The sequence below is a fragment of the Trifolium pratense genome, linkage group LG4 (genome assembly GCF_020283565.1).
Source record: "Trifolium pratense cultivar HEN17-A07 linkage group LG4, ARS_RC_1.1, whole genome shotgun sequence".
NCBI classification, from domain to species: Eukaryota; Viridiplantae; Streptophyta; class Magnoliopsida; order Fabales; family Fabaceae; genus Trifolium; species Trifolium pratense.
The window spans coordinates 23,490,534-23,515,836 of NC_060062.1; the positions used below are offsets into that span (position 1 = coordinate 23,490,534).

At 34.0% G+C, this 25,303-nt stretch overlaps 1 pseudogene; it reads right to left on the reverse strand.

Moving 5' to 3' along the window:
* Positions 1 to 20,719: 20,719 nt before the first annotated feature.
* Positions 20,720 to 24,874, reverse strand: LOC123881661 (annotated as a pseudogene).
* Between the last annotated feature and the right edge of the window lie 429 nt (positions 24,875 to 25,303).

Genomic DNA, 25,303 nt, shown 5'->3' on the forward strand with positions numbered 1-25,303 from the left:
ATATTATGGTGAGTTAGTTAATAAAAGATTTAAAGATGTTTGCTGCTAAAAAAAAATAAAATTCAAGGGTATTGTTGGTATTATGAAAAGTCCATACCAATTTTTTTTTTTATCCTCTTTATATATAGGTATAGATATATAGGTATATACATAAAAACTTAAGATTTGTATAAGTTATTTCGCAAAAGCTCAAAAATAAGTCAATCCAAACAGGTTCTTATTTATCATCGATGATAACTAAATAAAAAAACACATAACAAATATTTATCAGTACAAAAAGCTCAAAAATATTCGTAAAAAAAACTCAAAAGTAAATAAATTTTACAAAAAGCCACTAGATTTGGTCTAGTGGTGGGGGATTTGGGTAGTATGTTAGAAGTCCTGAGTTCGATCATCAGTGTCATTGTAAACAAGACAAAAAAAATACTTTTACAAAAAAAATTGGATAAATATTTGTTATTCATAATTGTAATTTTTTTTACAAAAATCAAACACGTGACATATATTTATCACAAATCAATAAGTTAAATTTATTAACTTTATGATATCTTCAAAATAAATATTGGAATAATTATTATTTAATTTAAAAATATATACAAGACAATAGCTTTAATACAACAATTTATTAATTTAATAGATTTTATGAGACGTGGCACAATATTTTCACTTATATTTTAACAAAGAACACTGCTATTTGCAGCGAAAGAAAATATCACGAACGGTTTCACGAAGTATTGCCATCATTGGATTTTGTTTGGTGGAAAACATGAACGGTGGGATGAAAAAAAGGGAGTAAGAGGCAGTTTCAACATACTGCTTACAAGTTGTCGTGATGCATTCGTGGGCAAATTTGTCGCTATAAGTAGCATTATTCTTTAACAAAATTTTATACAAATTTTTTAATATTTTATTCTAAATAAATTTTTACGTTGATATAATGACAAACTTGATTATCGAAAAAAAACAAATGGACCCATGCATCGCATGAGTCTCTAAACTATTTATATTTAAAAACTATTCAAAATTATAGTAATGAAATAAGTAAAAAATAGAGAGAGAAAACCCACTTGGGTTGGTGCGTTGGTATTGACTTGAGACCTGAGAGTGTGCTCCTCTTGAGGTCTGAGGTTCAATTCTCTCTGGTGCCAATTTGAATGGACTAATTTAACTTCTTACAAAAAAAAATAGAAAGAGAAAAAACGCACATGATCCCAACTCATGTTAAAGGGTCAAATATAAATATATCCTTTTAAACTTTTTGTAATCAATTATTCTGAAATTAAAATTTTAGAATTCTTTAATGCAAATTTTTTTATTTAGATATTTTAAATATAAAGTCTTGCTTGAAACCATATACAGGAGATTGTGGATTTATTTGGGCTATGGATGATAAAAGTCGATGTGTGGTAAATAAATCCGCATATTCTCTCTCCGGTTCTTTTTATAAGAAACACTTTGAAAAAAACTAGTCCTTTTTATAAAAAAACTTTGACTAATTTTCAAATGTTTTAAATGTTTAATTTCACTTATGTCCTTATTTATTATGAGAGAGAATTTAAAAATAAATAAGTTAGTTGCGTAAAAAGTAATTAAATAAGAGTATACATAAAATAAATTTAAATTTATATGAATATTAAATAAAAATAACTATGTTAAATGTATTTCCTTGTATCCACCAGAAACAGCTCCAGCAGAAGAGTTGGAGAAAGGAAGGTGGAAGTGCAACATAACAAAGATTGCTCCAACTAACTTGAGAATACAAAAAACATGAGCTCTCATCATCTTCATCTTTTCTATCTGCCAAAGTAATAAAAACTCAACTTAATATTTAATTCAATGCCAATATTTTTGTAGTGGAGGACAATATATGAGAAACGGACATGCATGACTGGCTCTGGAATATAATAAAACTCAAATTGTTAATAATGCAGTGCGAGGACAAACATGATGACACACTGACTTCTAACTCCAACTCTTCCGTGTGACTAGAGTTTCCAATAATCAGCACAACCTTTTTTTACTGTTATGGACGGCACAACCATTTTTTTATTCTTCTTGAGATGACGACATTATTATTTGATAATAACACTTCCTTTGATAAACTACCACATATTGTTTACTAAAAAACTATATATATATATATATATATATATATATATATATATATATATATATATATATTTTAAAATTTTGTATCCGGATTTAGAACCGACTAATTTCAGGGGATCAATCCCAACGTCCAATAGCAAAGTAGAAAGGCATCCAGCCAATTATCCTGATAATATTTTTTTTTTCTTTTCTAGCTGTGTGTTTTTACCTTGTTTGGGCATTAAATTTCTACGGTTTGGATTTCCTGCAGTTAAAAATACTACTGCGGTAAAAGTGCAGTAATAAATTTTCTAGTCATGTATACTTTGGTACCCATTTGTACTCTGGACGTTTTCTTATTCTATTTGTGTATATAATATTATATTTTCTATTAAAGAAAAGTATAGTCGGCTATTTGATTTTGTTTTTTGTGATATTGTTTTTCTATTTGTCCTTTTGTATATGAAGTACATCAATTGTATACAAGTTACTTAGCGAGTTAGGGGTACCTAGAAACGTCTAGTACAAAATAGGTTAATATAATAATTATAATTTATATAGCCAACTTTGAATATACATTCTTTATAAGTTTTATGATTAACTTATACACAAAAGTATATGCATGTAATGTATACTAATTTGAATTATTGGATTGATTTTAAGTATGGACCCCAAAAAATCAACTCAATGTGATGACATAAATTCTTGGATTGGGTCAAGTGACTACCCATTTCATAAAATTGGGTCAAGTGACCCATCCTATCTATCTTATTATTAGTGGTTGAGAAAAATACCACTTATAATATTAATTAATTTTCAATTGTGGCAATATAACTTTTAATAATAATAAATTCACCCCATTCATGTTCCAATACATAGACAAACTCCTCGTGTGAAGTGTAGACTACGTTTTCTTTTTATACCGTTCAATAACGCTTTAATTAATACAAATTTTACAAAATCTACCGTTGGATTGAAAGATTATATCATATAGATCATCCATGTTAAATTTTACAAAAATCTAAAATCGTTTGATATATATTATAAATTAATAGATCTGGTATATTATAAATTATGAAAAAAAACCATTTTTTAGATTTTTATATAATTAATAGATCTGGTATATTATAAATTAGACCAAATTCATTGATTATTTAATGAAAATGAAAAATTATTTTTTATCTTATATTTACCATCAAATGGAGTATTGATTTTTTTTCCGGTAAGTTTTTTTTTTTGCGTTAAATAATTTTTCAGTCTTTATAAATAGGGTTGACAACCGTACCAACTCAAACATAATTTGGAACTCAAATTGACAATTAACTCATTAAAATTGGTTCGTGAATCAAATGAGCTGAACATAATTTAAAAACTGGTTCGTTAAACTCGAACTATATATAATCCGACTCATTTATTTCGCGAGTTGGTTCAAATTCAATACTTCAATTTTATATATATTGAAAGTACTACAATATTTTAAGGATATTTTCAATTCTAATTGAAATATGTTTTTTAGTTTTTTATATTTATATGCATACTTATGTAAGTTTGAATTTTGTATTTGTGTATATCTTTCAAATATTATATGCTCAGATTAATTGATATTTTAATCTAATCTACGTCTTTTAAAATAATTAAAAGGTGAAATGTCTAAAATATTTGACTTCTTTGGAAAAGAAAAAAAATTAAGCAAACAAATTGAACTAATTAACGAGTAAAATTGAGCTGTTTGTGTACTTAACTAGAAAAAGGTCCGTAACAAATTTCAACCCAATTTCATGTTGAATCAATTCTTATTGAGTTCAAGCAAGTTCGTCTCGATTCATTTCGATTCATTTTCAACTCTTCCTATAAATATCTCAATTTTTTATATACAAAATAGAAATTAAATTAAAAAGAAAAGGAAATACAAAAATGTGGGGACAAAAAACTGACCCGGCCAGTATAGTCTAAAAAGTAAACCCTAGAGGGTGATACAAACAATTTCAGCACAAAAAGTGGACCAAAAAAATTAGGTTTATAATTTATTAAGTTGATTTAAAAAAAAATTATAGGGATCAAACTACAATTTAATTAATATTTAGTGCCGATGTAAAAATTATTTAGCTTTCATACAAATACTAGACCCTTACCCGTGCGATGCACGGGTGTGATGCGTTGTTTTATATTATAATCGGAGAAATTGAAACAGTAAATATTTTTTAAATAATAAAATAGAGAATCCGAGATTCAAACTCCAATCATAGCATGGTTGAAGTGTTTTCGCTTAATTAGTCCACAAATAAAAATATCAAATTTATAATTAATTAGAGCATCTAGTTTTATAAATCTATAAATAGGGGATTCGAACAACTTCTCAATAGTCATTCTTTGTGTTTGCATTAAATCATCGGCTAACGGAACAACAATAGGACCAGTCATCTGAATCACACCTTGGATTATTTGGAAGTTAGTATAGAAGATCAGTTAATTGACAAAAAAATGAAAATTAAAATGACACATTTAAATGATACATAGATAATAGATTTATGTTGGTTTGAAATTACCATATATAGGAATGCTAATTTGAATTACTCCACACAAAAGACCTGCTAATTCGTAAAAGAGGATGAATCATATGAACAAAGAAATGACACAGACTAATGCGAAGTATTTAGTTTTGAAAAAAAAATTGGATGTAATTGATGAAAGTACAAAAGCAAGTATTTTCGTTATATCGTATCCACAGGGACTAGTGTGATATCAATTGCACATACACAAATTCCATGATTCTAAGTGCGGGTTTGTTTTGATTTGGTTTCGTAACATAAAATTGCGATAAAAGTGCGTGATAAACTTTCGGATAATAAAAGGTTGTCGGAACTAGATTCATTATCTCGTTAGCATGTATCAATCAACCTCACTATATATATTTCATTTACCAATCATTATTATCACATATCACACATCGAACGTATCCGTATCCGGATTACGCCGTGAAATCTATTATATCTACCAACGTTCGATGCCTCGAATCATTAATCGACATAATAGCATTAAGATCTGATATTTGACGTGATTACTAAACTCAACATCTATGTCTAAATATTGAAGTTTAATAAGTGATTATCTTTTACTCTTGATTCAAACAATATATGTCTATGTTGTTCAAATCTTTTTAGAAATAGACAATTAAAACAAGATAACACTTATAATGATTGATAAAGAAAACACATATATTAAGATTAAATTGACTACATGTTCACAAAATAACTACATCTAATCCCAACAACAAAGGAATTTAGCTAGACATGATAAAAGTAAACTTACAAGAAAAAGGGATGAAGAACATCTCTTGATTTCTCAAGTATAATGATGAATCCACCTTCAAGAACTCTTAAAACTAATATTACTTGTATCTTTTAACTATTACAAAAAACTATATCTAAGAAAATGGCTTCTGAGCTCTATTTATAGACTTTCAGGACAAAGGAGTTCGCTAAGCGAAATGACGTTCGCTGAGCGAACTAGTTACTTAAGCAAGGGGTTTCTTGACACGTAGCAAAAGGCTTGACTCATCACTTTGTTCGCCGATGCTCGCTATCTCTCGCTAACAGACCCTTCCTCCCGGGTTGTGCTCGCCATCTCTCGCTATCTTTCGCTGAGCGAACGTTGAGTTTGCTGTCCTGTTCGCTGAATCTCGCTGAAGCTCGCCATGGACCCTTTGTCCACTGGTTTAGTTCGCTGTAGCTCGCTATGGCTTCGCTGAGCGAAGGCTTCAAAACCTGCTTTTCTAGCCATTCCTAACAAAAATGCCTTGGGATCAATTCCTTTTAGATTTAATGTTTATATTTACACCAAAAGGGGTTTTAATCAAGATTTCTTCATAAAAGTATTGGTAAGTGCTCATATTTATCAAACATTATAACTAAAATTGGGCACTTATCAAATCTCCCCAACTTAGGACTTTGTTTGTCCTCAAACAAAAGGTAATATTTCAACAAGCTCAAAATTTTAAATCTCAGGAAAGGTTTGTAATCAATCAAAGTTTTTGAAATTTCTTTTCCTAAGCATGAGTAAAACAATGCCTACTCAAGACTATTCCTTAAAACATTCAAAAGAACAAAGCATGATCATGAATTGATTGCTATGTCTAAGCAAAATTCTCCACATTTTTATCAAACAATCAAGACTCAAGTGTTATCAAAAATGTCTCACCAAAATATCACTCAAAGGTAAGTGTTTCACTCAATCCAAACAAAGTGCATGCAACAATTCAATTCAAACATTTATCAGAGCAATGTCACAAAACATGTCGTCAATTGTGGATCACTAAGGACTTTATTAAGCTTGTAACGGGGCTGGGCTACAAAAAATCATTGTTTTTCTTTGGATTTCAAAAGGCCTCAAGAATAAGAGAGCAATACAAAACTTACAGAAAATTCATCTTAAAATTTCACATTCATTTACTCCCTTTCTTTTCTTTCTCCCCTATTTCATTGGTGATTCTTTTCTTTCTTTACAATGACACTTTCTTTTTCACAAATTTTTCTTTTTCTTTCTTTTTGTGTCAATCTTTTATTTTCAACATTTTTTTCTTTTCAATCACCCAATCCACTACTTTTCCAAATTATTTTTATGACATTTGTAACCTACTTCTCCCCAACTTGAATCTTTAACATGACCCTAATTGAAATACAATTGCTCTCCTATCCTAAGACAAGGGTAGAGTAGTTGTTTTTCCATTCTTTTGGTTTCAGGGTTTATAAAACAAACAATTTTCAAAAATTTAAGGCTCAACAGGGGACACAAAAGATCACTATCTCACAAGGTAGGTTAAGTTTGGCCAAGTAGTTATCACTCAAAAAGAAACAGGGCCTTGATCATATCCACAATATCAAACACATTAGTGACAGCAAGATTAAGTTAAAATCAAATGAGCACACATCATTGCTGGCTCTCAAAATTTATGTAAACAATGGAAAGTTCACACATTCTCACCCGGCTAGGTTGATAACACAAGCTTCAATCATGTTCAAAAAACATTGAAAATTATCTTAGAACAATCAACACATTTCAAAACCATGTTAGGTTCCTAAGCTTATTTCAAGGACTAATCAAGAAGTTTTGACATGAAGTTTCACAAAACATATTCAACATGCTTGATCATTGATTTACCACAAACCTAACTTCAGATTTTTCCTAATCATGTGAGCTTGTTTGCAAAAAGCTATTTACAATATTCACCATATCAAAAACTTGTCACCAAATATCAAACATTAACATTTAAAACATATAATAAAAAAAAACATTGTCATCAAACATTGCTAAGTACCACAACACATGTTCAAAATACAAAAGCTTAACACAACCACATAAAACATGAATTTAACTTGTTCCGACAAACAACTAAATAAAGCAAAGGAAATAAATGACTGAAAGCTTGTAAATTTTCACTAATTTTTGTGAGCTTTCAATCATCATCTGAATCTGCTTCTTCTTCCTCTTCTCCCGCCATGCTTTCATCACCCTCACCATCATCTTCTTCATCATCATCCTCCATACCAGCTTCTTCACCAGCATCAGCATTTGGTGCCATCCCTCCTCCAATGAAAGTAGGCCTGTCCTCAGGCCATGCAACATAGGTTTGAAAATCTTGCGGTGTCATCACCGACTGCCCTGTGTGCTGATTATAGAATGACTGCTGCATTGCACTCATTGCTCTATACCCTGCATCATTTTGATCATATAGATGAGTAAAGAAATTGTAAAAATTTTGATCAGAGAATCCGGAGGTGGCTGGTTGAGTAGGTGGCTGAGGTGGTGGTGGCGGTGGTTGTCTTGCCCTTCTCCTCTTCGGCTTGCAGTAGCGGTCAACATAATCATCATTGATAGTGGGAATTTCCTCATTCCCAATCTGAGGAAGATGTAATCTGTTGGCCGAGCACAATCCCATAATGAGACATGGGAAAACTAAAGGACTCTTGCTTTTAACCTTGCTAGACTTAAGCGTCCTATCCGAGTGACCACTTAGAACAACTTCTTTCATCCACCTAGAAATTATTCCTGCCACATCTATTTCCATATCCTCATTAATGTAATGGATGAGGCCTAGGATGTTCATGGTAGCATCTGAAGGGTGGGAATTAGGTTGGATGTTGTACAAGACCAGATTAAACAGCAGCACAGTGAAGGTTTTCATGTCCTCTCTCATTGCCCTCAAAGGTGTTTGAGTCGCATTGAAGACAAAATCGGTGTTTGGTCGAAGCAGCTTACTCCTCATGGATGGAACATCCCAAGTTCCCCGATTCCGTTGTTTTTGGTACGCACACAGTGTTTCATTGTGCGGCAATGTGAAAGGGTTGCCAAGGTATGCATTGATGGCATCGCGGTCGAAACGGATGGTGCGACCACGAACCATGGTGGTGTAGGAGAAAGGTTCATCAGCTTCTGGGAGAGCATTAGCATAAAACTCTCTTACTATGACGGGGTTGTAGGTGGTTGGTGGGTGGACAATCTTTTCCCAACCCCGGAGTTGCACAATTCTTGCAAACCGCTCATAATCGCCATGTTCAAAGATGTCAAAGATCCTTTCACTTAAAATTTTTCTCTTTTCCAGTGCCCTAAACCGATCAAACTGTTCTTGCCCTTTGAAACGATTCATGTCCAAATCTTCGGTTTGGTGGGAAGAACTTGCGATGGTTTTCTGTTTCTTAGCAGCTGAAGGCTTCTTGGGTGCCATTTCCTGAAATAAAGTCTATTTAGATAGCATAATAACAAGGCACAATCATAGAAAAAAAAATTTTTTGCAGGTTCTGCAGGTGTTCGCTTAGCGAAGGCTCAGCGAAGGCTGGCCTAAAAAATTTTTTTTCAGGTTCGCAAACCTTGGCTTAGCGAGGGCGCAGCGAATTCAAACATGAAATTTTTCTCAGGGTCGCAGGCGCTCGCTAAGCGAAGGCAAAGCGAAGGGTTGCGAACACAATTTTTGCAGAAAACATGGTAAATCACTAGATCTGGATTTTTAAGCATTCTAATCATTTCAATCATCATAAACCTTATAAAAGGAACCAAACTCATTCAAATCTTAACATGTAGAGTGCATTCAAACCTATTCCTAAGAAACTTGTGCAAAACTACCATAAATATTCACTTTTCAATATGAATTTGAAACTTTAAGAAAGTAAGAGTTGAAAAGGATTTCATACCTGAGTAGTGATGTAGAGATAGGATGCACTAAGTGATGAATGAATGAGTGGGTGTTTGGTTGAGAGTAGAAAGAAATTTTTGTGAAAGAAGAAGTTGGAAAGGAGAGGTTTGGAGTGAAATGAGAGGATAAGATGGAGGAGAATGTTGTTTTAGGGTTTGGAATGTTTTGAAAACCGTGTTTGTGGTAGTGGGTGGTGAGGTGGAAACATTTTGGGCCAGCTGTCCGTTTAAAATTGAAGTTCAGGATTCGCAGAGTTCGCTGAGCGAATATAATGTTCGCTGAGCGAACCATACCAGAAAAAATTTCTGCTGAATCCTTTGGCACAGCTTACACCAAACATGTTCCTACCATCAAAATTATTTTAAGCATGCTAAAACATTAAATTACTTACAAAATTGGGTTGCCTCCCAACAAGCGCTTGTTTAACGTCATTAGCTTGACGTTCTTTTTGGAGCTTCAAGGATCGGAAAGTGGGATTTTGGTAGTGACACGATCAAATTCACCACCAAAATAGAGTTTCAACCTTTGACCATTCACAGTCCAGGTTGCATTTCTTGCTGGATCTTCTAACACGACTGCACCATAAGGCTTCACCTCATGTATTTTGAACGGACCGGACCATTTTGATTTCAACTTCCCCGGAAATAGTTTCAACCTTGAATTGAAAAGTAAAACCATTTGACCTGGCCTGAAATTTTTGTTCAAAAGCCGCTTATCATGGTAGCTCTTCACCTTTTCTTTATACAGCTTTGATGATTCATATGCTTGGTGCCGCATTTCTTCCAACTGTTGTATCTGAATTTTTCTTTTCTCTCCGGATTGGTTCTCATCAAAGTTCAGAAATTTTAAAGCCCAATAGGCTTTATGCTCTAGTTCCACCGGAAGATGACATGACTTACCATAAACCATCTGAAAAGGTGTTAGGCCTATCGGTGATTTGAAAGCTGTCCGATATGCCCATAGTGCTTCATCTAGCTTCAGTGACCAATCTTTTCTTGAAGCGGACACTGTTTTCTCAAGAATCTTTTTTATTTCTCGGTTTGAGACTTCAGCTTGTCCATTGGTCTGTGGATGGTATGGTGATGCAACTTTGTGCCTGACTCCATAATGCTCAAGTGCTTTTGCTAATTGTGAATTGCAAAAATGCGAGCCTCCATCACTAATGAGCACACGGGGAGTTCCAAAACGAGTGAAAATGTTTTTCTTTAAAAATTTGATCACCGTTTTACCATCGGCTTTTGGTGATGCAACTGCTTCTACCCACTTTGACACATAATCAACTGCTACCAAGATATATTCATTTGAAAACGATGAAGGAAATGGCCCGACAAAGTCAATGCCCCAACAATCAAAAATTTCAACAACAAAGATATTCTGTAGCGGCATCTCATTACGCTTTGAAATTCCGCCGGTTCTTTGACAACTGTCACACTTTTGAACATATTCATAAGTATCTTTGAACAATGTAGGCCAAAAGAACCCTGACTGCAAAACTTTTGCAGCAGTTCTTTCTCCATTATAGTGACCTCCATATGGTGAATTATGGCAATGCCACATGATGCTTATGGCTTCCTCTTTGGTAACACATCTTCTCAACAAGTTGTCTGCTCCAATTTTAAACAAATAAGGATCATCCCAAACATATTGATTTGCTTCACGGAGGAACTTTTTCTTTTGGTGCCAATTGAGATCATCCGGTATTAATCCGGATACTTTGAAATTAGCCATATCAGCAAACCATGGCCTTTCTTGCACCATAAGCAGTTTTTCATCAGGGAATTCTTCAAGAACCTCACGTTCATGTTTGGTTACCTCAGTGTTTACAAGTCTTGATAAGTGATCAGCTACCAAGTTTTCTGTTCCCTTTTTATCTTTTATCTCAAGATCAAACTCTTGTAGTAAGAGCATCCACCGAATGAGTCTCGGCTTAGAATCAGCTTTTGTAATCAGATACTTGATAGCTGCATGGTCAGTATACACAACAATTTTTGAACCAATCAAATAAGAACGAAATTTCTCAAATGCATACACTATAGCAAGCAATTCTTTCTCGGTTGTTGCATAGTTAACTTGTGCATCATTTAATACTTTGCTTGCATAGTGTATAGCATGAAAAATTTTGTTCTTTCTTTGTCCAAGGACTGCACCAACTGCATAATCACTAGCATCACACATCAATTCAAATTCGAGTTTCCAATCGGGTGTTATGATTATGGGTGCAGTCACCAATCTTTCTTTCAATTCAGTAAAAGCAATTAAACATTCATCATCAAATGTAAAAGACGTACCTTTATTAAGCAAATTGCTTAATGGTTTGGCAATTTTTGAGAAATCCTTGATGAATCTTCGGTAGAAACCGGCATGACCTAGAAAACTTCTGATTCCTTTGACATTTACCGGAGGAGGAAGCTTTTCAATGACCTCCACCTTTGCTCTATCCACCTCAATACCTCTGGAAGAGATCTTGTGACCAAGAACAATGCCTTCGGTCACCATAAAATGACACTTCTCCCAATTAAGAACCAGGTTTGTTTCAACACACCGCTTCAGTACGGTGTCCAAATTCTTCAAGCAATGTTGGAATGATGGACCGAACACGGAGAAATCATCCATGAACACTTCGATGCATTTCTCTATCAAGTCAGAAAAAATTGCTTGCATACACCGTTGAAATGTTGCCGGTGCATTGCACAATCCGAAAGGCATTCTTCTATAAGCAAAAACACCGAAAGGACATGTGAAAGCTGTTTTTTCATGATCCTCGGGGTTGACTGAAATCTGATTGTACCCCGAATAACCATCCAAAAAGCAATAGAATTCTTGACCTGACAATCTTTCTAACATTTGATCCATGAATGGTAATGGAAAATGATCTTTTCTGGTTGCTTTGTTGAGTCTCCGGTAGTCTATACACATCCGCCAACCTGTGACTGTTCTTGACGGTATCAACTTATTTTTGTCATTTGTGATTACTGTCATCCCACCTTTCTTCGGGACCACCTGGACCGGACTCACCCAAGTACTGTCAGAAATAGGGTAAATCATGCCAGCTTCAAGCAACTTCACTACCTCCTTTCGCACCACCTCTTTCATTGTTGGATTTATTCGACGTTGAGGTTGAGCAACAGGTTTGTAATCATCTTCCATCATAATATTATGCATACAATAAGATGGACTAATACCTTTGAGATCGGATAAAGACCACCCGATTGCTTCTTTGTTTTCTTTCAGAATTTGAATCAAGCTTTTTTCTTCATCAGCTGACAATGAGTTGCTAATGATCACCGGCTTCTTTTCTTCTTCTTCAAGGAATGCATACTTGAGATGAGATGGTAATGTTTTCAACTCAAGCTTCACTTCACCCGGTCTTTCTTCATTCTTAAGCTCCTCAATCTTTGCTTCTAAAGGAGTTACTTCCTTCAAAGCATCCAGCTGCTTCAGAAAACTCTCAACTTCTTCTTCTTTCTCAGGATCAAGTGCTTCAAAACTTTCAGTTAGGGCTTGTTCGAGTGATGAAGGTTGATGTGCTTGTTTCCTCACATCTAAGATGGCTTCATCAGTTGCATCTAACTTAAAACATATATCCTTCTCATTTGGATGCTTAATAGCTTCCCACAGATTGAAGCTAACTTCCTCATCTTGTACTCGAACTTTCATCACCCCGTCATCAATATCTATCATCATACGAGCTGTCTTCATAAAAGGCCTTCCAAGAATCAACGGAACATCGTCATCCTCTTCAATATCCATCACCACAAAGTCAATTGGAAACATGAACTTATCAACCTTTACAAGAACATCTTCCGCCATTCCCGAAGGACGTGTGATTGATTTGTCGGCTAGCTGTAGTGTCATTCTTGTTCGGGTAACATCAAGACCACCAATCCGTTTAATTACTGATAACGGAATGAGGTTAATGCTTGACCCTAGATCAATGAGAGCTTTTCCAACATTCACATTACCAATGGTAACCGGCAACGTGACTCTTCCCGGATCTTTTTCTTTTGTCGGAAGAGTGCGTTGAATGATAGCACTGCAGCTTGCATCTAACTGGATAACTTCATCATCATCAAACTTTCTCTTTTTTGTAAGAATCTCTTTCATAAACTTTGCATACGTCGGCATCTGCTCTAAGGCCTCGGCAAATGGAATGTTTATTTGCAATCTTTTGAATATGTCGAGAAACCTTGCATATTGCCTTTCCTTGTCTTTCTTTGATGGAGCATGAGGATATGGTAAGTGTTGAACAGGTGGATTTTTCTGAATACTTTTCTCTTCTCTTGCCTTTTGTTTCTTTTTCCTCTTCTCCTCACTTACTTCTCCCTCAAACTCTTCTTCTTTTTCATTTTTTTCATTTTTTTGATTTTCAACTAAATCTCCCTCATTATTTTCTTCAACTTCCTTCTCACTTACTTCTACTCCCTCTTTTTCTTTTCTTGTCAAAACCTCCTCTTCAGTTTTCAAATTGTCACCGATTCCCTTTCCTACCTCCTTACCACTTCGAGTTGTGACAGACTTACATTGCTCTTTTGGATTTGGTTCGGTATTTGCTGCAAATGATCCTCCTTGATTTTTGTTATTGGCCATTTCTTTTGCTATTTGACCAATCTGAGTCTCAAGATTTCTTAACACCGCATCATTGCCTCTTTGGTAGACTTGAGTTTCTTGCACAAACTGATTTTGTTGTTGATTCATCACATTTTGTTGTTGATTCTGTTTGGTCTGCATCTCTATGAATGATCTCAAAGCTTCTTCCAAATTTGAATTTTGAGTTTGTTGTACCGGTGGTTGACTGTAGCTTTCATATTGTCTTTGCCTATTTGCTGAGCCACCATCTTGTTTCCAACCTTGACCATAGTTTGAGTTGTTTCCCCTTTGATAGCCAGCATTATTCGGATACTGACTTTGTCTTTGTTGATTTGCCATGAAGTTCACCTCTTCATGAGATGGAGGACAATGACCAGTTGGATGATTTCCGGTGCATAATTCACATGATGCTACTTGCTTTGCTTTCCCCGATCCTTCTTGAAGAGTCATCAATTTTGACATTTGTTTGGATAACTCCTCCACTGTGTTGGTAAGAAGTTTATTTTGAGCCAATACAGCATCTGACGGATCAAGTTCAAGAATCCCAGGCTTCCTTTGAGTTTTGCTGCGTTCACTTTGTCGATCACTAAGTGACATTTTCTCAATGATAGTCGTAGCATCTGCAGCACTTAATGATAAGAGAGAACCACCTGCTGTTGCATCTAAAAGGAGCTTTGAATCCTGCAAAAGACCATTTCTAAAAATATGAATTTGGGTTAGTTCATCAAATCCATGATTAGGGCATTTACGCAGCATTGCTTTGTATCGATCCCATGCTTCACATAGAGTCTCATTGGAGCCTTGAGAAAACACCGCAATTGATGTCTTTGACTCCATGAATTTATGATGTGGAAAGAACCGATCAAGAAACTTCTCTTCCAAAGTATTCCAATTTGTCATGACTTGAGCTGGTAAATCAAGGTACCAATCTTTGGCCTTTCCTATCAATGAATGTGGAAACATTCTCATGAACACCGCTTCCTCCTCCGCTTCAGGAGCACCAAGTGAACCGGCAATTTCATAGAATTTGACCAAATGGTTGTAAGGATCTTCATGTGACAAACCTGTAAAAGGGTTAGCATATAACAATTGCAAGAGTCCGGTTTTCATCTCCGTTTGTCTTGCACCTCTGGGAGGCCTTGCAAGATGAGCAAGCCTCCGCGGACTATTGTGACATGGCCTTATACCGGCACCTCCACCTTCGTTACGTGGCGGATCGTCAGCCATCTCTACGGAGATTGAGGATGTTGAAGAAATAGAAGCAGAATTTTCTTCTTGCAGCCTCTTTTGTTTGGCTAATTGTTTCCTTTTCTTTCTTTGACTGTTATTCCTTCGAGCTGTTCTTTCGATTTCTGGATCAAAAAGTAAATTCTCTGCAGAAATCTTTCCTCGCATAAACAGGACAACAATCTAACCAGACAAGTTAGCGTGCACAAAAGATAACGAATAGTAACTGAAATTTAAAAAGTACAAAATTGCTTAAAACGATAGAAATTGCGATTAAACAACTAATATCAAACGCCAGTCCCCGGCAACGGCGCCATTTGATGAAAGTACAAAAGCAAGTATTTTCGTTATATCGTATCCACAGGGACTAGTGTGATATCAATTGCACATACACAAATTCCATGATTCTAAGTGCGGGTTTGTTTTGATTTGGTTTCGTAACATAAAATTGCGATAAAAGTGCGTGATAAACTTTCGGATAATAAAAGGTTGTCGGAACTAGATTCATTATCTCGTTAGCATGTATCAATCAACCTCACTATATATATTTCATTTACCAATCATTATTATCACATATCACACATCGAACGTATCCGTATCCGGATTACGCCGTGAAATCTATTATATCTACCAACGTTCGATGCCTCGAATCATTAATCGACATAATAGCATTAAGATCTGATATTTGACGTGATTACTAAACTCAACATCTATGTCTAAATATTGAAGTTTAATAAGTGATTATCTTTTACTCTTGATTCAAACAATATATGTCTATGTTGTTCAAATCTTTTTAGAAATAGACAATTAAAACAAGATAACACTTATAATGATTGATAAAGAAAACACATATATTAAGATTAAATTGACTACATGTTCACAAAATAACTACATCTAATCCCAACAACAAAGGAATTTAGCTAGACATGATAAAAGTAAACTTACAAGAAAAAGGGATGAAGAACATCTCTTGATTTCTCAAGTATAATGATGAATCCACCTTCAAGAACTCTTAAAACTAATATTACTTGTATCTTTTAACTATTACAAAAAACTATATCTAAGAAAATGGCTTCTGAGCTCTATTTATAGACTTTCAGGACAGAGGAGTTCGCTAAGCGAAATGACGTTCGCTGAGCGAACTAGTTACTTAAGCAAGGGGTTTCTTGACACGTAGCAAAAGGCTTGACTCATCACTTTGTTCGCCGATGCTCGCTATCTCTCGCTAACAGACCCTTCCTCCCGGGTTGTGCTCGCCATCTCTCGCTATCTTTCGCTGAGCGAACGTTGAGTTTGCTGTCCTGTTCGCTGAATCTCGCTGAAGCTCGCCATGGACCCTTTGTCCACTGGTTTAGTTCGCTGTAGCTCGCTATGGCTTCGCTGAGCGAAGGCTTCAAAACCTGCTTTTCTAGCCATTCCTAACAAAAATGCCTTGGGATCAATTCCTTTTAGATTTAATGTTTATATTTACACCAAAAGGGGTTTTAATCAAGATTTCTTCATAAAAGTATTGGTAAGTGCTCATATTTATCAAACATTATAACTAAAATTGGGCACTTATCAGTAATCATCACAAAAATACCAAAACCATTAAAAGAAAGAGATTAAAACAAAAATTAAGAAGAAGAAGAATGATGGTCACCCATTTGCAAAAAGGAAATATTACAAAACAATGGTAACAAATAATCACATAATTTGGAAATGAAGAGAAGCATAAAGTTGCATGAATGAAGGTAATATATATATAGGGGGTAATGGATATGCACATTTAAGAGGAAAAAAACTTGAAAAGAGCATATGAAAAGATAATGCATATAAATGGTGAATATATTATTATGCATATAATTTCTTCAAAGTAAATGTTGCATATGAAAAGAAAAATAAAACGGATACATATTGATTGGTGGGCATTGGAAGAGGAGCAAGAATTAAATTAACTACTAAATTGAGTTTTAGAGAGAAATAGGAAGTGATGTGGCATGATAAAGTGATTTAATTGGATGTATTGGATGACATGGCTAAATGAAAACATTTGATTGGTTTAAGTGAATTAGGGTTTAGATAAACATTATGATAACTATTTAGGAATTATATATATAGATATCTCAATAAAATTGATAATTATGAGAAACTAATACATCAAAGTCATATACTCCCTACATCCTTAATTATAAGCAAAAGTCAACTTTTTAGATTCATTGAAAAACTAATGTATCTGGCCTATATTATAGACCAGATACATCAATTATTGAATGAATCTCAAAAGTAGAATTTTGCTTATAAATCAGGATAGAATGAGTATATATATATATATATATATATATATACTAGAACATCGACCCGTGCGGTGCACGAGTCTGATTAACTGTAAGATATATAATGATTAAATAAGATACGATAATTACAATAATGTAAGGTATATGAAAAAAGTTGAGTAACATTAAACGATAGTTCAACAATAATTTTGCATAAATATTCATACAAAGAAAATTATGTTATATTACGGAAGACTTTCTTATAGACCAAATTCGAAGTCTTAGTCGTATCTTCACCGTCGTCATCGACGGAAGACTTTCTAGAAGTAACTCTTGAAATTGCAACATACAACTGACCATGTGAAAACACTGGCGACGGAAGATCCGAACATGCTTTAAAGATTGTACCTCTTATTAATAGTCATCGCAAAAGAAATCATTATAGGAAATTGTTTCCGTTGAAATTTAAAAGGAATTCTCACGTCAGATGGTGTCAGAGAAAATCTAGGTATAATAAATACGGTCTGCAGATATTTTCAAATCAATTATGCGATTTTATTTAATAATATGACTCTTTCAGTTCTTTTTTTTCAATACTAATAATTTCGGATCCGGATTCTCTCAATCCCCAATTGTCTCCTTCTCTCTCCTTCTCTCAATCTTGACTGTTCGATTGATCTCATGGTTCAGAATTTTAAACATAAAATAAATCTTTAATTTTGAATATGAAAATTTGTCTTTCTTCATCCCAAAGCTTATCACGGTTATGCACTCCAGTCCACCACCACCACCACAACGGAAACACGGAAAAAAATGCGCAGAGAAGGTCGGCGGCGACGGAATCAGAGGAGATTGGCCGGAACAGAGCCACACGTGATTACACAGGGAAAGTGGCCGGCGAACAGAATAGAGGATAGATTGAGGGAAAGTGACCGGCGAACAGAACATAGGATAGATTTTTCACCGCCGTCAGGGAAAGTGGTCGGTGTGAAGGTGGAACCAACGGCGGCGGTGACCTGGTGGCGTCATGATTATATATACTGTTTTTAATTGAAAAATAACATGTGGGCAAAATCCAATTCAATAAAAGTGAATCAGGTGCAAGACTGCAAGCTATTTAATTTGAAACTGAATAGAGAAATTCTACAGAGCAAGAGAGATGATGCAGACACTTTGTTGTAGAAGATGAAGAGGAAACAATTTACTGTGAAAAGATACATAGCATTTTTTGTGAGAGGACATTTCTCATCCATTGGATTTCATCAAGCGGTCCAGATTTGGAGAAGGAGAGAGAAGGAGACAAGGGGTGAAGGAGAGGATCCAGTTCCAATAATTTCATGTACCAAAAAAAAACCTATAATAATTCTTCTTCTTTTTTTACGATAAAACTATAATAATTCTAATAGCTAAGAGTTCTCATTTTTTTTTATTATCATAAGAAAATTGATCCACTTAACTGTCTTATGAAATATGAGACCATTTGATTCAGTATCTAAAGGTACGGGGGCAGGATTAAGATTAGCACATAGTTAAATTATTCACGGATGTTAGGAAATCGAGTTAGGGTAAAGAACTTGTTAAATTTTGAACTTCTAAAAGTTAGGATGCCCTCTTTAGGGGTTGAACCCGTTAAAAGTAATGACACGAACCAAACCACAACGCAAGTAGATCTGAAAATGGAAGAGCAATCGGAGCACAGAACCGTGACCGAACCAACAACCACCACAAAACCACCGCAGGATGAACTAATTGTCATGGTTTTTTTTTTTTTTTACAAAATTAGCACTTATTTTGCTTATGTGTCGATTTATTAAATTAGGTTAGTTTGGTAATTATTTATATTATATATTATTTTCTTAAATATATAAATTAAACCCTAAATAAAATTTGAAAAAAAAATGCATGAGTCGAATGAAAAACAGGACCAAAGTCATGATAAAAAATATTTGAGGAACCAAAAGTTGTTGAATTTTTTTTTAGGAACTACTGTATTTTTATTTTGGGACTAAAAGGTTCAAGTCCTAGCAAAGGAGAAAAACTAACATAATATTGTAATATGCAGTACTAACAATTTGTTTATAAAAACAAATCATAATTTTAATAATTTATATGAATTATTGCAACTTACTTGCGGCAACAATAATAATACGAGAGGATCCGAATAATGATAATAATAATAATAATAATAATTAAAAAAAAAAATAACGAGAAGTGAAGAATGTAGGGGACTAAATAATGTTCTCCTATGCTAAAGGGGCGTTGTTGCCCCGTTTGTTTATTTGTTCATAAAAAAAAATGCTATGATATGCTAAAGTTTATTAAAATAAAAAGCTTATAAAAAAAATTGTGTTATGCAAAAATAATGTTAGGGAGAATAAATGCCTTGGAAACGTAAAAAATTGAGCATTAATGTAAAAGGGGGTTAAAATACAATTGTATAAAATACATTACTAATATTAATAATTACACAAATTTTTAAGTGGAATGAAGTTTGATCGTTATGCTTTTGACAAGTTAGATGGGCTACTCTACCCAATTCATTCGAATGGGTAGTTAAGAATTTGCCGTTAATTAATAATTAGTCCTTTGAAAATGCAGTGCCAATGTGGACATGTCATACGCTATTTTCATAAGTAGAGAGCAGCAGAACTGAGCACGGGAGAATTATTGAACACATCAGGCCAACTCTAGATGTTTGGCATAGACTTTAATTAAGAAAAGAAATATTTGAAGAATGTACTAACTTTATGGATTGGCTTTTTGATAATTTTTTTTGAAAAGGAACTTTTTCAAAAGAAAACTAACACTATTTTGTTTCGAAATTGATTCAGATCCAATCCGATTTTGTTACCTCTTTTGATTCAGATCCAATCCGATTTTGTTTCGATTATTCCGATTTGTTATGGCAATTGATTTTGATTTGTCGTCGATTGATTGATTCTGTTTTCAATTGAATTGTATTTTGATGTTAATTGAAGCTGAATTGTGGATTGATTGATTCAATTCATTGAAATCAGTTCTTTGTTTCTTACTGAAGATTCAGCACCGACGGTAAGTCTCTTTCTGCATCTCTATGTAACCAACACCTTTTTCAGCTTTAGCTCCAAAATAGTTGGTCGATAAAACCACATTCTTCACAAGTGACCAATCCAAATTTCTCAGTTCACTACCTTATTTTTCTTTATAACACTCTGTTCTCTTTTATCCCAAGTCAAAACTTGTTTTTCTTTCCTATGTTGCTTTTCTATTTCTAGTTTAATACTTGTACAGCTAACTCTAAATATAAGGTTGTTTAATACCATAATATGGAGACGAAGCATCAAACTCAACAAGTTAGAATAATTAAATGTTAAAAGGAAAACAGAAAAGCTACATATCATATCACAAATTGTTGAAGACCAAAAAAACACTATCCTGTCCTGAGGATTGCAAGGTAATGAACTATATAGAGTTATAAAAAATCAACTTCTCTTGATCATTGATCACAAATAACTAACTTATTATCACTACTTACTAGTTATTAATTAACTTCACAACATATGATATAAATTTTCATTATTTAAATTATTGATACATAACAATACATACAACTTTGAACTTATTTATACTTGTCTGATCAGAGCACAACAGCTACTTGTTCACCGACATTTCTTCAACAAAGTTGCAGATGGTTCAACTGGAGATGCTTAAACAAACCTTTCCTGTGGAAAGAATAAATTAATCAATGGAAATGCATGAGTTTGAGTGAAATAAAATAAACAAAAATAAATGAAAGGTAATACAATTTTTAAGCTATTCATATGCCTTCATAAACAGTTAATTTTTATTATTCTTTTTAAACTTACATTTTCAGTAAAATGCTTCAAATCTTTAGTCATCCTCAAATCTAAATAATTCTACACAAATATTTTTAGAAACAAAACTTATCAAAGAAGGTCTATAAGTTTGATGTAGCAGTTTTGTTGTAAGCTCAAGCTTAACTTATTTAAGAAAAAAGCAATAAACAAATTGAGATCATGAAATTGTGAAGCTGTATATTTGTAATTCATGGTTTATGTGGTTAATCATTTGACAACAGTATAAAAAGGAAAGAATAAAAGAGGGGGAAGAAAAGGTTACCAGTAAGCCTCTAAGCCACCTTTGAAATTTAGTTGCATTCAACACATACATTGTGTCAATTATGTTGTTCAAGAACAAGACATATTTATGTCTCCAATTCCGGCTAAGAAACAATGATCCCCAGAGTCCCCAAAATCCTGTGATAAATCCCAATGTCACACTCAAATAAAGTGGTTTTTTATCATCTTCATTACTTTCTTCATGTGTTTCTGGTTTCTGATGTACAACTTCTTCATCTCCTGGACATTTTTTGTCAAGTGGTTTCCCACAAAGATCAACATTCCCTTCATAACTTGATGCTTCAAAACTCTGCAACTGTGTGCCAATTGGAATTCTTCCAGAGAGGTTGTTAATAGGACAGATTCAACATAGCCAGACGATCAATTTGAGCTAGAGAAGGAGGAATTGGACCAAAGAAATAGTTTCTTGACAGGTCAAGAGAATCAAGTGATGTTAACCTTCCAATCTTTGAAGTAATTTCTCCACTCAAATTGTTGCTTGATAAATTCAATGACACCAATTCAATCAAGTTTCCTATTTCTTCTGGGATGTCCCCTGTCAATTGATTGCTTGAAAGATCAATGCTCCTCAAAATGAGCTTATTATTCTTGAATAGTCGATCTTCACCTTTCCACATCAAGAATGCAATCAAATCAAAGCTTCTGCCAAGTAAATATACAAACCTACCTTCGACATAAGCTAAATCTGAGTCTATGGTACTAGTTAAGGAAACATTATGAGACATTGCGGAAAAATTCTTCAAGCATTTGAAAATTTGTCCCGATAGATTGTTTTCTGAGAGATCCAACAACTGAATGTTTGTTAAGTTACAAATACTATGTGGTAGACTTCCATAGAGTTTGTTCCTTCGTAAGCTTAACATTTTCAATTGTTGTCCTAACCAATACGGTATTGGTCCAGATAATCTATTATCTCCAAGATCTAGCATGACCAGGTTTGTGCAATTTTTCAAGGAGACAGGTAACTTCCCTGCTAAGCTATTGTTGCGCAATATTAATACTTTAAGTTTCAATAATGATCCCATTGAGGATGGAACTTCACCAAACAAAGTATTGTCACTCAAATCTAGAAATTTCAATGCTTTAAAATGGCTCCAACAATCAGGGAGCTGCGTGGATAATTGATTCTTTGATAGATCCAATAGGAGAACGTTATTAATTGTAGTGTTTGTACATAACAACAAACGAATTTCTGAAAATTTGTTTTTTGACAACCCTAAATATCTTGCACTTTGAAAAAATCGAGGGATTGAACCTTCAAATTGATTTGAATCTAGATTTACTTGACAACCTTCAGAAAAACTTATGGGCAAATTTGGAATTGTGCCAATGATATTATTGTATGATATATTCACCAAACTTGTATATGTTGCTTGATTCCAAAACCACATTGGAACTACATCTGAGATTCCAGAATTAGAAATGTCCACCTCTAGAAGATGTTTTTGACTATGCAGCCATTTTGGAAAACTAGGCCCTAAAATACAAGAACTTAAATATATGGTATACAATTGAAAAGGAGGAAGCCAATTTTCACTGAATTTCAGAGCCAAAGAATTGTGACTCAAGTGTAAATGCATTAACATGAACATGTTATCAAAATGAGAGTCACTGATCACACCTTTCAGATTATTGGAATCCAAATACAAACCCTCTAATTTATAGGGGAATGTAGAATTGTTTAGTATGCTCCCAATTAATAGGTTGTCAGATAGGAACAAGTTTTTTAAAGATGAGAACCCTGACATGTTAGGTATCGTACCTGTAATTTGATTTGCATCCAAGTTCAAATTTTGCAACGAGTACTTGGCACACCCAACAGACATATTATGAAGTATCACTGAAAGATCTTCACTCAACTTGTTGTTTGACAGGTCTAGTGACTTTAATGAACATAGGTTACCAAATGAATATGGAATTCCACCTTCCAAAGAGTTGGATTGAAATGCCAAAGACTCCAATTTAGATGGAAGAAATCTGACACCATCTAGCACCTTACCACTTAACAGATTACTTGAGAGGTCAATTGTTATTAGTGATGGGAATATTGAAAGGTCTGGAAATGTGCCAGTAATTTTGTTGTAAGATAAATCCAATTCTTGCAGCGAGTATCTAGCACAACCAGACAATTTGAGAAGAATTGTTGAAATTTCTTCATTCAAATTGTTATATTTAAGGTTCAATGACTGTAAGGTACATATGTCTCTAATTGATTCTAGAATTCCACCATGTAGTTCATTACCAGACAAGTCAAGTCTTTCAAGAGGATTTCTGATGTTACCAAAATTATATGCAATGGTGCCTTTGAAGTTGTTACCGCTAAGATCAAGCTCAGTTAAGTTGGGGGTGGCATTAAAAACCCATTCAAATATTTTGGATGATGAGAAGGTATTATATGAAAGATCAAGGATTGTAAGAGAAGTAGAAAAATTCAATAGTGAAGGGGACAGAGAATGAAGGTAGAGATCAGAAAGACCAGAATCAGATAACTTCAATTCTTGTATTTTTGGAAGCTTAGCAATCATTTGCAGCCAGACATGAGAAGAATGGAGATTGGGTAAGCCACTCAAGTCAAGATGGGTTAAAAGAGTGAGATTAGAAAGCCACTCACCTCGAACATCATTATTCTTGTCATTAACTTTGAGTCCTTGATTGTATCTAAGATGAAGCTCCTGTAAATTTGAAAGGCTTCCAAGTTGATGAGGAATGGTTCCACCCAGATTGTTGTCACTAAGATCAAGGTACTGCAAATGAGAGAGATTTCCAAGTTGATGAGGGATTGTACCCTCGAAGCCATTCCATGAAAGATCAAGATATTGCAAATGCGAAAGATGAGCAAGATCATTTGGAACTCTTCCCCCATAAAATGAATCTCGGAGGTCAAGGAATCTCAAGTTGCTTAGAGAACCAAAAAATTCTGGGAAAATACTGTTTTAAAACACACTATAACTGAGGTTCAAATACTTTAAATGCTGCAACTCCAACAATGAGGCATTGATTTTACCTGAATAAAGACCATTCGGATAGCCATTTAGATCAAGCATTTCAACATGGGCAGATTGATTGCTACAGACGATTCCTTCCCATGCACAGCAATCATCACTCTTACTATCCCAAGTAGGCAAAAGATAAGTGTCATCCAACACAAGGCTTGCCTTCAACTCAAGGAGAGCATGTCTCTCCTTCTCTATGCAACCACCAGATAGAGAAGCATCAGCAACAGCTCCAGAATAGTTGGAGAAAAGAAGGTTGAACTGCAACAAAACAAATATTAACTTGAGAATACATGAAACACTACTCATCATTATTTTCATATCTTTTCTCTCTGCCAAAGTAATAAAAACTCAAATTATTATTACTTCTCACATTCAGAAACGAAAAACTAATAGGAGGAAGACATAACTAGCTTGAGTAAGACAAAATGGAAAGACTTGACTATATGAGTAATGTGGAATATATGTGGTGCCAATTTTTCTCATTTAGATAATAATGTGTAAAAAACGCAAACGAACAATTTTTCATTTTTTAAATATTCTGGTACACTTATATTTTTTATTTTTTATTTTTTTTTGGATACATGGTACACTTATATTTATAATAATAGTTTTGCAAACTTGTTTCTGGTTTTGGGGGAAAAACAGTTCATAACAATTTTGCATTTTAATTTTTTTTGGTTTTAGTTTTAAAAAGAGAAAAAAGTGGACTAGAGACAATTTTTTGTAATTATGGTATAACTGTGTAATTCTCTCTCTGTAATGAGTGACACATAATTTGACATTTTAAAATTAAATATAAAAGTGAAAGATTCATTTTAGCCTATG